The sequence below is a fragment of the Mus pahari genome, unplaced genomic scaffold, assembly GCF_900095145.1.
Source record: "Mus pahari unplaced genomic scaffold, PAHARI_EIJ_v1.1 scaffold_9014_1, whole genome shotgun sequence".
NCBI lineage: Eukaryota > Metazoa > Chordata > Mammalia > Rodentia > Muridae > Mus > Mus pahari.
The window spans coordinates 14,478-28,060 of NW_018392928.1; the positions used below are offsets into that span (position 1 = coordinate 14,478).

The 13,583-nt window shown below is 38.0% G+C and overlaps 1 pseudogene; it reads right to left on the bottom strand.

Moving 5' to 3' along the window:
- LOC110315252 overlaps nucleotides 1-13,583 on the bottom strand; it is a 33,978-nt pseudogene that overhangs the window by 13,073 nt on the left and 7,322 nt on the right.

A 13,583-nucleotide genomic window follows, 5' to 3' on the forward strand; every position in this document is an offset into this window, starting at 1 on the left:
GACACATGGTCTCATTAAAAACATCTGCAGAATTAAATGATGTCCCAGATAAAACAGGCTAACAGATATTGATAGAACCCTAAATCTAAACACTGCAGAATGTACATTGTTCTCAGCAGCTCATAAAACTATCACTCAAGTAGATATATGCTAGGGCATAAAAAAGTCTTAACTAATATAAGTTAAAATAATTTCTTATATTCTACTTGACAAGAATGAAATGATTACAAATAAGTGAAAGGAGAAATCCCAGAATGCAAACAAACTCATGGAGATTTAACAACTCACAACGAAATGATAAATGGGTCCTTGAAGAAGTTAAGAAACAAAAATATTCCTACAATCAATTGAAGATGAAAACAAAACATTTGCCCTGTGGAATAAAATGAAAAAAGTTCTAAGAGAAATATTTAAAGCTCAAAGTACCTCTATTAAGAAACCAAAGAGATTGCTAATACATTAGTTAATGGTTCACCTTGGGGATTTGGGAAAAGAACAGAGCAAACACCAAACTTAGTAGTGAGAAAGAGATTAGTGACATCACTGTAGATATTGGGGGAAAGGAAACAACCACAAAAAGAAAATCAATATAGAGTTGATGAAACATAGTTATTTCCTTTCAAATATAAACTACATCGATCAAATCTTATCTAAACTAACCTAAAGAAATAGCAAATGCCAAAACTAATACAGTAAGACATGAAAAGAGAGTCATTATGACAGGCACGTGTGAAATTTGAAAATTTTTAGTTTACTTGAAAAATCATGCCACTAAACTCAAAAACCTAAAAGATACTGAATAATTTGTACATATACTAAAAAGTACCAGTGCAGATCTTGGGTCTGAACTCTGCAGCTAGTACCACAACACCCAGAGGAAGCTCCATTCCCGTGTGCTCTAACATGACCAGGATCATAGTAGTGGGTGAGGAGGATACAACATCTGTCCCAACAAAACTGGGAGTACCTGGGACCAGCAGGATCCAGGAAGGCAGAAACCTTGTCCTACCAGTGGCACCAGTTCCTTCTGTTCTGAGTCTTTGCCCTGAACAGACCTCGGCCTGAACTCTGCAGCCAGTTCCACAACACCCAAATGAAGCTCCACTCCCAGGTTCTCTAAAACATCCAGGATCCCAGGGGCTTGATCACACCAGCATCTCAGTGTCCCAGAGGCAGTTTCATTCCCAGGAGCTCTGATACACCCAGGATCTCAAGATCACTGGATCCCATAATCACAGGATCCCAGAGATAGCTGGACTCTGAGGAGTTCTGACACAACCAGGATCACAGGAAGGACAGGCTCCAGTCAGATATAGAGGGGACAGGTAGAACTGGCAAGAACCAGATGGTAGGAGGCAAGCATAAGAACATATGCAACAGAAATCAAAGTTACTTGGCATCATCAGAACCCAATTCTCCCAACATAGCAAGTCTTGGATACACCATCACACAAGAAAAGCAAGACTTGGATCTAAAATCACTTCTCACGATGATGATAGAGGACTTTAATAAGGATGTAAATAACTCCCTTAAAGAAATACAGGAGAACATGGGTAAACAGCTAGAAGCCCTTAAAGAGAAAGCACACACACACACACACACACACACACACACACACACACACAAATCACTTAAAGACTGGGTATGTAATCAGGATCTAGTATTTTATCACATAAAGGAAACACACCTTAGTGACATAGACAGACACTACTTCAGAGTAAAAGGTTGGAAAACAATTTTCCAAGTAAATAGTCCCAAGAAGTAAGCAGGAGTAGCGATTCAAATGTCCAAAATCAATATCAACAAAATCTACTCAATAGAAACAGATGTCGGGATCATAGACAGATGCACTTGGCACTTAAAATGAGCAGAATGCATAGAACCCATCACTTATCTAGGAATAATTGGCTATTCCAGGTCTTTTGTTTTTCCATATCAAATTGAGGATTTTTTTCTATTTATGTGAAGAATGAGATGAGGATGATGATTTCATTGAATCGGTAAATTGTTTTGATAGGAAGGTCTTTTTTCACAATATTAATTCTACCAAGCTATATGCTTGGTAGATCTTCAAATTCTAGTATGCTTCTTAATCTCTTTCTTCACACATTTAAAGTTTTCACTGTAGAGGATTTTTACCTCTTTTGTTATGCATATTCTAAAAATTTTATTTTATTTGAGAAACTGGGAAAAGAAGTGTGTCATGATCTCTTTCGCAGCATGCTTGTTACTCATATGTATAAAAACTGGTAAGATTTTTAAGCCAATTATGTATCATAAAACTGTTGTGAAATTATTTATAATTTGTACAATTTTTCTAATCAAATTTTGGGAATGTTGTTTATAAGATAATATAATTTTCAAGTGAAAATAATTTGAATTAATATTTTCCCATTTGTATCCCTTCTCTTCACTTATTGCTCCAGCTAATGTTTTAGTCACATTATGGATGAGTAGTAGGGATAGTGGGCAGTCCTCTCCCATCCCTGACTTTAATGAAGTTTATTAATGGTTTTATTCATTTAGGATGATATTGGCCATGAATTTGTCATACATAACTTTTTTATGTTGGAATATGTTTCCTACAAACCTACTTGTTATAGGGCTTTCATTAATGATGCATTTTGAATCTTATCAGACTTTTTCTTTTTCTGCTTCCATTGAGATGATCATATGATTCTTGTGTTTTGTTTCCATGTATTTAGTGTATTACATTTATTTCTTCTATATGTTAAAAAATAAAAAACAATATCAATGAAAAATAAAGTAAAAGTACCAAAATGAAAGTAATACTACATTTACAACAATTAAGCAAGTACAGATGGAAAGAAGGCTCAGCAGGTAAAAAAATTCCCTGTTCTTCTATAGAACAAGGATTCAGTTTTCAGTACACCTGGTAGTTCACAATGCCCTATTAAAACCTAGACACCAGACACCTATAGAAAAAACACATATATGCAAGGAAACACTTCCACAAGTAAACAAATAAACCTTAAAAAAAAGCAGACAGTCTTATAATAAGCAATGAATTTTCAAAAGTTAACATTATTTCTAACTAAAAATCCCAGATAAAATTACCAGACATTCATTCAGAGAAAACCAATCTTCTCAAACTATTCCATACAAGATATATACCTTAATATAAAGTCAGACAAATATTCAACAAAAAGAAAAGTGTAGAGCAAAATCCATGATGAACATAAAAGTAAAACTTCTCAATAAAATACTTTCTATCCAAATTCAGGAACACATCAATCAAGTCAAACACTTCAAAGCGTGGTGAAATGGCTCCAGAGGAAATGATTTTTGCAGATAAACCTGATGACCTAAATCCACATGGTGGAAGTTGATCTTTGGTCCCCACCTGCACACTTGGTTAAACATGTATTCCCTCACTACACACACACACACACACACACACACACACACACACACATGCACATGCACAAACACACACAAAAAGACAGAGAGAGTAATGAGGGAGTGATATATAATACAAATATAAACATAAATATAAATATAAAGTATAAAATAAAATATATAATATGTGTGTGTCAAAGTAACTTTACTTTTAGATGATACAATTATACCAACAAGAGTTCTGAAAGAGTTTATCATAAAACACTTGGATCTGATAAAGATTTTTATCACAGTAATATGATATAAATTTAACATATAAACATTAGACTTTTTATCTAAAAATGGCAAATTGAGAAAAAAAATCAGGGAAATGAGTCTGTCACGGAGTTGTGGTTTTAGTAGTTGATAATTGAATGAATTGAGGTGATATTGAAAGTGTAAATTTAATGTGAAGCTTCACAGCTTCTTTTTGAATACAAATTCTAACTATATATAAATTCATTCAGTTGTATAGAATTTGAGTATCTTAAGTTCTGGTGTATTTTATTTAATTATTTGAAGTTTCCTTACAATAAATTTAATTTTTTTTAATTTTCATAATTTCTTTTAAAATTTAAAAAGAAAATGTGGGGAAAGAGAAACATCTTTGGGTGTGCACACTCACACAGTCACTATTGAAATCACTAAGTAAATCCATAAATAAGAAGCGTGATAGGAAGAAAACAGAATTTGTTATTTTTCTGTTGCTCTGATAAAACACCATGAACAAAGGCAACTTAAAGAAGAGAGAGCTTGTTTCTGTCAGGCAGAACTACAGGAATGGAAAGGTTAGATTTCATTTCCTCAACTACAAGAAGGAAACAGAGGGGATACACTGTAAATGACTAAAGGATTTAATCTCTCAAAGCCCACCTTGAATGGAATACTTCCTCCAACCAGGTTGTGCCTCATAAACATTCTGAAAAATTGCCACCAACTAGGAAACAAGTGTTTAGAAATGGGAGCCTAGGTGCACCATTTCTTATTCAAATTATAATTGATGCCAGTATTGACTTTAAGTCTGGAAAGACTAGATACTTCAAATGGTGATGAAATACTATGTCATGGGGCAGCTGTGGCTGAGCCCTGTTCTGTTGTGATGTGTGAGAAGAGAAAGACATAATCAGGTTCAAAATAGTGATGAGCCTTTGGCCCACAGACAGGTTGAATGTAGAGAGATAAAAGGTAGCTTACAGAAGATACTAAAGGGCTAGAGATGTAGGTAACTTAGGTAACACACATGAAATAGTGGGTTTGAGTCCCAGCACCAAATTAGAAGAGTATACAGTAGGTCCTTGTAGTCTTAGAGCTCAAGGGGTAGCAGAAGAAGAAACAATGCTTCAAGGACATCTGTACATATAGAGAGAGTTCAAGGCCAACCTAAGCTATATCTCACTTTGTCTTCATAAAATAAGTCTCTGAGACATGGGACTGGGGAGACTCTAGAGACTCTATGGTTGTGACTTTAGCTGAGACTCATAAAAGTAGATTATATGGAACCTGAAGTGCCAATTCCTGTACCCAGGTAGAACTCCCATTGGAAGGATAAGGACAGCAACCCATCCACAAAAACTTTGGCCCCAACTGTGTCCTACTTACAAGATGTGCAGGGACAAAGGTGGAGCAGAGACTGAGAGAATAGGCAATTAATGACTTCCAAAAAGTGAAATACACACCATGGGCAAGTAACAATCCCTGACTATTTTTGATAGTCTAATATGCTTGCAGACAAGAGCCTAGAAAAACTGTACTTTGAGAGGCTCCAACAGTTAACTGAAACAGATGTAGAAATCCACAGACTAACGTTAGATAGAGCTCTGGGAGTCTTGTGGAAGAGTTGGGGAAAGCATTGAGGGACCCAAAAAGGATAAGAACTCCAGAGAAAGACTAACAGGGTCAACTAATCTGGTCCTTTGAGCACTCTGAGACTAAACCACCAACCAAAAACCTATCATGAGCTAGACATAGGGTCCCTGCACATATGTGACATATGTGCAGCTTGGTCTTCATGAAGATATCCCAACAACTGTACATGGGGATATCCTTGAAACTGTTTCCTGTCTGTGGATCCCATTCCCCTACAAGGTCTGCCTTGTCTCGCCTCAGTGGGAGAGGATGCACCAAGTCCTATAGAGAATTGATATGCCATGGTGGAGAGATACTTTGGGTGCACCTACCCTTGCTCAGAGGAGAGGGGAATGGAGAAAGGAGCTGTGAGAGGGGGACACTGAGAGTAGAAAAGTGCTGGATATTGAGATATAACATGAATAAATTATTTAATGGAATAAATATATCTGAGAATTCCCCATCTCCTATATTTCATAAGTTACTCACCATTTCCTTTTAGGAACCCTTCAAAATAAATTTCCAGTGACTCTACATTCTTCACAAGGTTTGTGTTACCACAGAAAAAATAACCAGACACAAGAACATCTCTGGGATTTCTGATGAGATAGATTGCCTTAAATGAAAAAACAAACAAACAAACAAACAAACAAAAATATAAACAAAAGTCAATAGTTATCCCTCACTTGGGTGAGAACTCGCCAGTCCCACAGCCCCCATCTAAAACACACTGAAGCATCCACATTTTGTTCTTCCTAATTCTTAGGCTTCATATGGTCTTTGAATTGAATCTTGGGTATTCTGAACTTTCTGGCTAGTATGCACTTATCAGTGAGTGCATATCACGTTTGTTTTTTGTGACAGAGACGCCTCACTCAGAATGATATTCTGAAGTACCATCCATTTGCCAGTGAATTTCATGAAGTCATTGTTTTTAATGGCTGAGTAGTACCTCACTGTATAAAAGTACCACATTTTCTATATCCATTCCTCTGTTGAGGGACGTCTGGGTTGCTTCTAGCTTCTAGCTATTATAAAAAATGGCTGCTATGAACATAGTAGAGTATGTATCCTTATTACATGTTGGAGCATCTTCTGCTTATATGCCCAGGAATGGTTTAGCTGGGTCCTAAGGTAGTATTATGCACAATTTTCTGAGGATACACCAGACTGATTTCCAGAGTGTTTGTACCAGCTTGCAAATCCCACCAGCAATGGAGGACTATGCTTCTTTTGATGTCTTTTTCCCACTGGTTTGCTTTAGCTCCTTTGTCAAGTGACTGTGGGTATGTGGGTTCATTTCTGGATCTTTAATGTTATTCCATTGATCTACCTGTCTGTCACTGTACCAATACCATGCAGTTTTTACCACTATTGCTCTGTAGTACAGCTTGAGGTCTGGGATGCTGATTCCTCCAAAAGTTCTTTTATTGTTGAGAAGAGCTTTAACAATCCTGTTTTTTTTTAAGTGTTTAAAAAAGAATATTTATGGTGTTGGAGCAAGGAGACATAACATGTCAATCACAGCAGGGCAGGACAGTTAACAATACATTTAAGAAAGAAAACCAAAGAAGATAGATACAGAATCCCTTCCATACCCACTTCGTCTCTCTATGGAGATTCTTGGCTTCATTGTGACATCTGCTGATCATGAGCTGCCCTGCATGTAGGTTTCTCATGATTTAAAAAGAAGTTGCATAGTCTGGCTTAAGACATAACTTATCCTTGTAGATTCAGTGTTCAAAGTCCTCAACTGAATGGGAAAAAATGGTTCTAGTTTACAGAGTAATAATGATCTATGCATCAGCAATTTGAGGATATGCCAAAATTACTATAGTATCCCTCTCAAAGCCAGGTTCTTCCTTGGTAGCAGTTGGATCTATCTCTACAAGTTCCCATTTCCAAAAAGGTCTTCATTAGGCTACATGTAGGGCAAAGTGCCTGTGTTCAGAGGGTGAATAACACCCAAAACATTTCTTAGTAGACTAAGTAAAAATAACTTACACAATAATTGTGCATAGGAGTAAGACTATTGATATAACTATCTAAAATGTTGAAGCAGCTCAGGACCTGGCTGACTCTTAAAAGCTGAAACAGTTTTAAACTTAGTGCTGAAATATACCTACATTAACAAGAGTGGATAATTAGTGAAAACTTTGCTTAGAAAAAATTAAAGGGAATAACTGGATAAAACATCAGAATTTTTTGAGATATGTAATGAGGATAACACCAGAATTGCTTTTTGTTGTTGGTTTGTATTTTGGTATGGTATAGGTTTATGTTATTGCCAGTCACTTATGGTCCTAATTTAGGCCTCACAGGTATCCAATCCCTGGATTCTGGCCTTCCGTCTAATGTCTGGGGTTGTGTCCCTTTAATAGCATAGGTCACCAGCTAGATCATTCATTGGGTGTCCACTCCCATAATTTGAATACCACCTGAGGACATTTTACAGGTATGACAAGTTGTAGGTCAAAGGTTTTGTGGTTAGGTTGGTATCCCTATCCCTCCACTGGAAGTCTTGTCTGATTAAGGAGATGTCTTCAGGCTCCTTATTCACAATTACTAGGAGGATTAATTATGGTCACCTTTGTAGATTCTTGGGTGTTTTCATTGCACTACATTTTTACCTTAACCTGGAAATGCCTCTAAATTTCATTTGACTCTCCCAGTACTTTTTCTCTCCATCTTCTGAATCACATGATCCCTTCTGTTACCATCTGCTGCACCCTCTTCAGAGAAGACTGTGCAGCATAGAGGCCAAAGAGCTTGAATGGCTGCTAGTCCTGGGGGTTCGTGCCACATGTGGCTTCACCTCCCTGAAGGTCAACAGCAGCAACCTCCTACATAGTCATAGAGTGCTTTCCTTTTGGGCTCATGCTGGGGAATAATTAGCACCTGGGCATTAGGGCTACTTGCTGTCTGCGGTCTATTGATCTATGGCTCCTCTGTTCCCACATTTGATGTTGCCTTCTGCGATCGGGTCCCAGGTCTGGATGTTCCAGGAAATAAGGAAGTAACTAGTGAGCCACCATCTACTGAGGACATAACGTCTCCCACAAGGCAGATTTTGTTACCCACCAGTAGGTCAGAAATAGAGATAGAATAGAAAGTTGAGCAAGGACTACTTGCACTGACAATCAACAAGATTGTGAACTCTGATGACCTGCAGCTGCTTAGTTACTAGTTACATTATTAAGAAACAGCTTAAACTTATTTGGGAAAAATCCTGGATGTTCTTCAGAAGTTTGAATCAGGATTTCTAGGAAAAGAAAGATTAAAGAGAACTATTGGACACAGTGAAATCAATAGTGATAAAGAATACTATGAGCAATTAGGATTAGAAATTAGAATGGGGAATTTTACATTGCAAGTAAAAATTTCAGGGAAAATGAAACTTATCAAGGACCTTATATTTAAAAGCCCACTGATGCTCCATTGCCACATACAGGAGTATATGATTTAAATTGAAATAGATGGGTAAATGTTAAAGATTGAAGAAACGCGGCTGCTTGAAAGCCTTTATCAGGGGAGTTAATGAGTGGCCATGTAAAGTAGAAGTTATGAGTTAATATGATACTAGTAAAATCAGATATCTGGCAGCTTGACCGCAGGTGCTGAGCCAAGTATGATTCTCTTTCTGAATGTTCTGTGCTTGCATAAATTTGGGCTAAGGATGAGCTATTTCTGAGTAAAAGATTGTAATCTTTTGAATATTTGCTAGTTCCTTCTTCATTGTATCTAACGTATAAAATCTAAGGCTGAATAGTAAAAATTTGCAGCAGTTGATACAGCCATCTGTGTCTGTGTCTCTGTCTGTCACGCCGAATCCATTCCTTACCTGGGTATCTGAGTGTAGTCCCCCCGCATGTCTTAGAGACCCCTGACTGAATGTCTGCAGCAACCATCCACACCAGCATTATTGATTTTAGTTCCCCTTCCCAGGGAGATTCATGTGTCCCCCACATAGCCCTCTTTAATACTTATTTTCTCTGGATCTTTGTATTCTAGAATGATTGTTCTTTACATTACATCAAGTATCCACTTACAAGTGAGTACACATTTGTGTGACTTTATGGTTCTGTGTTATCTAACTTAGGATGACCTTCTCCAGTTTCATCCATTTGCCTGCCTATTTAACAATGATGTTTATTTTCATAGCTGTGTAAAATTAGATTAAGTATATGTAAACCATGTTTTTATCCATTATTTGGTTGAGGGACATGTAAATTGGTTCCAGTTTCTAGCTATTACAAGAAAATCTGATACAAACATAGCTGAGCAAATTTCCTTAAAGTAGGATGGAATGTCCTTTGGGTATATGTCCAGGAGTAGTACAGCTGGGCAAAAAAATTAATTTTTTAAATTAAATTAATCTATTATTTACACTCCATGTTGGCCTGTTGGGGTGTTGGCACAGAGTGGGGAGGGAAGAAAATGCCCATGTCTTGCCAGAGTTCCTCCTGTGCTCTGGGCAGGTGGATGTGAGAGGGCTGTCAGACACTTTCCACTCAGCCCAGGTGGGCATCTAAGCCACTGACCCCACTTGGCAGGGAGTGGACAAGGGACAGCCACTTGATACCAGGGGACCCCGGGCAACACCCTAGGCCCCAGGGATATGGGAGAGAGGGAAGAGGGAGAGAGATTCCCATGCAGGCAAGAGTCCTTAGTCCATGCCTTGAGTGGAGCACAGGAAGGCCTTCCATCAGGAGATTAGAAATAGCTCATTAAGTCCCTTCCAGTGCGCGCCAGCACTGGGTCACCTTGGGCTCAGAGTCAGCAGACACCCTCATGGTCCCAAGAGGACACTCCACACTATCTTAGGATCATGGTGAGCAGAACACAACATCGGTTCCATTCCAATCGCACGGGACCTGAGACAGCAATAGGGAAGCAGAAAACCAGCCTGACCAAGGGCACAAGTCCTTTCCAGTCGGTGCCAGAACTGGATCACCTTGAGGATGGAGTTGGCAGACACCCCCACGGTACCTAGAAGACTCTCCACGCATTCTTAGGATCACTGGTAAGTGGAACACAACATCAGTTCCAATCCAAGTGTGATGGGCCTGTGACAGCAGGAAAAAGGACACCAGAGGTTCAGGTTCCTTTTGATCAGTTCTGGTTTACCTTGGTTTCAAACAGATGGGACAGCTCCATGGTCCTCAATGGAGACACAACTTCCAGGCACTGTAACATACCCAGGATCTTCAGCAACAGGATCCCAGGATAACAGGATCTGGGTCACACCAGTATTTCAGGGTCTCAGAGGAAGCTTGACTGCCAAGAAATCTGACACACCCAGAATCTCAGGTTCACAGGAGCCCACAATCAAAGGATTGCAGAGAAAGCTGGACTCTGAGGAATTCTGAATCAACTAGAATTATAGAAAGGACAGGTTCCAATCAGATATATTGAGGGCAGAAATCAGTGGAGATAATCAGATGGCAGGAGGCAAGCATAAGAACAGAAGCAACCACAAACAAAGTTACTTGGCAACATCAGAACCAAAACTCTGCCACCATAGCAAGTCCTGGATACACCATCACACCAGAAAAGCAAGACACAGATCTAAAGTCACTTCTCATGATGATGATGGAGGACTTTAAGAAGAAACTACAGGAAAACACAGATTAAACAGCTAGAAGCCTATAATAGAGGAAACACAAAAATCTCTTAGAGCCGGGCGTGGTGGCACACGCCTTTAATCCCAGCGCTCAGGAGGCAGAGGCAGGAGGATTTCTGAGTTCGAGGCTAGCCTGTTCAACAAAGTGAGTTCCAGGACAGCCAGGTCTACACAGAGAAACCCTGTCTCAAAAAACCAAAAAAAAAAAAAAATCTCTTAGAGTTACAGGAAAATAATACCAAACAGGTGATGTAATTGAACAAAACCATTCGGGAAATAAAAATGTAAGTAGAAACAATAAAGAAAACCCACAACTCTGGAGATAGAAACTCTAGGAAAGAAATCAGGAAACATAGACACGAGCACCAGCAACAGAATACAAGAGATGGAAGAGAGAATCTCAGGTGCAGAAGAATCCATAGGGAAGATGGACACAACAATCAAAGAAACTGCAAAATGTAAAAAGATACTAACTCAAAACATCCAGAAAACCCAGGACACAATGAGAAGACCAAACCTACAGATAATAGGAATAGATGAGAAAGGAGATTTTCAAATTAATGGGCCAGCAAATATCTTTGACAAAATTATAGAAGAAAACTTCCCATAACTAAAGAGATGCCAATGAACATACAAGAAGCCTACAGAACTCCAAATAGACTAGACCAGAACAGAATTTCCTCCTGACAAATAATAATCAGAACAACAAATGCACTATAAATAAAGACAGAATATTAAAATAAAGACAGAATATTAAAATCAGTAAGGGAAAAAGGCCATAAAATATAAAGGCAGACCTATTAGAATTTCTCCAGACTTCTCACCCAAGACTATGAAAGCCAGAAAATCCTGAACAGATGTTATACAGACACTAAGAGAACANAAATTCCAGCCCAGGCTACTATACCCAGCAAAACTCTCAATTACCATAGATGGAGAAATCAAAGTATTCCATGACAAAACCAAATCACTCAATATCTATCCATGAATCCAGCCCTTCAAAGGATAATAATGGGAAAAGACCAATACAAGGAAAGAAACTACACCCTAAAAAAATAAAGTAAGTAATCCTTCAACAAACCTAAAAGAAGACAGCCACAAGAACAGAATCTCAACTCTAACATGAAAATAACAGGAAGCAACAATTACTTTTTCTTAATATATCTTAACATCAATGGACTCAATTCTCCAATAAAAAGACATAGACTAACAGACTGGCTACAAAAACAGGACCCACCATTTTGCTGCTTATGGGAAACCCATGTCAGAGAAAAAGATAGACACTACCTCAGAGTGAAAGGCTGGAAAAGAATTTTCCAAGAAAACAGTGTGAAGAAACAAGCTGGAGTAGCCATTCTAACATCGAATAAATTCAATCCAAAGTTATCAAAAAAGACAAGGAGTGGAACTTCATAGTCATCAAAGGTAAAATCTTCCAAGATGAACTCTCAATCCTGAATATCTATGCTCCAAATGCAAGGGCGGCCACATTCATTAAAGAACCTTTAGTAAAGCTCAAAGCACACATTGCAACTCAGACAATAATAGTGGGAGACTTCAACACTCCACTCTCATCAATGAACAGATCCTGGAAACAGAAACTAAACAGAGACACAGTGAAACTGACAGAAGTTATGAAACAAATCGATTTGATAGATATATACAAAACATTTTATCCTAAAACAAAAGGATATACCTTCTTCTCAGCACCTCATGGTACCTTCTCCAAAACTGACCATGTAATTGGACATAAAACAGGCCTCAAAAAATACAAAAATATTGAAATTGTCACATGCATCCTATCAGATCACCATGGACTAAGGCTGATCTTCAAAAAACAATATAAAGCCAACATTCACATAGAAACTGAACAATACTGTCCTCAATGATACCTTGGTCAAGGAAGAAATAAAGAAATTAAAGACTTTTTAGAATTTAATGAAAATGAAACCACAACATACCCAAATTTATGGGACAAAAATGAAAGCATTTCTAAGAGGAAAACTCATAGCTCTGAGTGCCTGGGGGGGGGGGGGAACTAGAGAGAGCATACACTAGCAGTTTGAAAGCACACCTAAATGGTCTGGAACAAAAGAATGCAAATTCACCCAAGAGGAGTACACAGCAGGAAAAAGTCAAACTCAGGGGCAAAATCAAAAAAGTGCAAACAAAAAGAACTATTCAAAGAATCAACCAAACAGGAACTGGTTCTTTGAGAAAATCAACAAGATAGATAAAACTTTAGTCAGACACACTAGATGGCATAGGGACAGCATCCTAATTAACAAAATCAGAAATGAAAAGGGAGACAAAACAATAGATCCTAGGAAATCCAAAATACCATCAGATCCTTCTACAAAAGGCTACACTCAACAACACTGGAAAACCTGGATGAAATGGACAAATTCCTAGAGAGATACCAGGCACCAAAATTAAATTAGGATCACATTAATGACCTAAAGTGTCCTGCATCCCCTAAAGAAATAGAAGCAGTCATTAATAGTCTCCCAACCAAAAAAAAAAAACACAGGACCAGATGGGTTTAGTGGTGAGTTCTATCAGACTTTCAAAGAAGACATAATTCCAGTTCTCAAATTATTCCAAAAAATAGACAGAATGTACTCTACCCAATTCATTCTACGAAACCACAATTACTCTAATACCTAAATCACATAAAGACCCAACAAAGATAGAGAACTTCAGATCAATTTCCATT